Source organism: Onychomys torridus, chromosome X (assembly GCF_903995425.1).
Source record: "Onychomys torridus chromosome X, mOncTor1.1, whole genome shotgun sequence".
Classification (NCBI taxonomy): Eukaryota; Metazoa; Chordata; class Mammalia; order Rodentia; family Cricetidae; genus Onychomys; species Onychomys torridus.
This window is the reverse complement of record NC_050466.1, coordinates 118,154,098-118,155,755: the sequence shown is the minus strand read 5'-3', so window position 1 is coordinate 118,155,755 and position 1,658 is coordinate 118,154,098.

Genomic DNA, 1,658 nt, shown 5'->3' with positions numbered 1-1,658 from the left:
ATTTCACAGTCCAACACAGTTTCAACCCGATATGTACTACTTAAGTACTAAATGTTATTTCCTGGACACCCACACACAATATATAAGGTTCTTTACATTGTAGGAAATTACACATAGTGAACATAGGCATGTAACTGATTCCTACACAGAATAATTTAGAAAAGATGGAGGACTTTGAGAGTTCCTGTGTATCACTTGTCTACTATTGATATGTTTCATTTTACTGACCACAGTGATGTATATTGCTTATAATACAGGATGATCAAATCCTAGTTTGCTCATCTCTGCTCACACTGTTTGGTTTGCTTGTTGGTACATCCCACAAATCAGAACAATGACAGCAGTTCCTGCCTATATTTGTGGAAGGGGCGGTGGTTCTTGAAGACAGTGTTTTCATCCCCTAAGTTACTTTAGGCTGGTTTTGGTTGCTTTTGGGAATCCGTCATGATTTAATAGTGAGGCCAGGAAAGAAAGATAGCAGAGGCTCTGAGGTTTCAATAGAACCTTCAAGAACATAAATATACTTTCCTGCTTCCTTGATGTAGGCCTGCTCTAACGTTTCCACTACTTCTCATGAAGTCTTCAGCTGGCTATCCAGCCTTTGTCAGATGATTTTTTAGGTGGGATTTAGCGCCCTTGCCATAATATTCCCCTGCTTCCTTTAGTTCTCTTACTCTCAATTCTGTTAATCCTGTTATTTCCTCAGCTGTATAAATCATTCCCTGTATATATTTTGATTCTTTTTCCATTAGCTGTGCCCTGTTTGGTATGATATGCCTTGTGTGAATACTAAGTCCAACTTATTTTATATTCCAGAACCTAACAATTATAAATTTAGTTTGCATCTCCTAGAGTTTCTTAGAAATGAAGTATATAAATTCTATAGTTAATAATTTATACAGGACTAAGGAAATGACTCATTTGTCCAGTTGCTTACCACCCAAGCCCTCCTGTGGTCAGATCCAAATCTAGCATTTATGTAAATAGCTGAGTATCCAACTGTACAATTTTCACTCCAGTGTCAAAAGATGGAGGAAGGAAGAGCCTTTGGACCATGTGGCCAGACATTCTAGCAAATTAGGGATACAAGGTTCAGTGAAAGATCCTGCCTCAGAAAATATGTGTAGAAGATAATGCCAGATACGGACTTTTGGCATGTGCGCACACACATACACACACACACACACACACACACACACACACGCACACAGAGAGAGAGAGAGAGAGAGAGAGAGAGAGAGAGAGGAAGAGAGAGGAAGAGAGAGAGATAGAGAGAGAGAGAAGCAAGTACACATACTTCCTCCCACACGTGAACATGAACACATAAAAATATCTTACTCATATTGTTAATTTCTGGAAACAGCATACTGCATCGCAAAAACAAGGTAAAGATATAAAATTAGGATTTGTTCCTTCTACATGTTGAAATGCCAAAACGACTACATTTCACTAATGAAAAGAGAAGACTGTAAGTAATCATTTACACATAATGTTTTCTTACTAAAATATATTACTAAAAGCAATGTCTTAGAGATTTATAATGATTTCTTTTATAAGTGAGGACATACTAAGTTTTAGTCTGACCACAGATGAAAGTAATTGAATTTCGTTTTTAATAGTGATACTGGTAAATATATCAAACTATATTTTATAGGCAT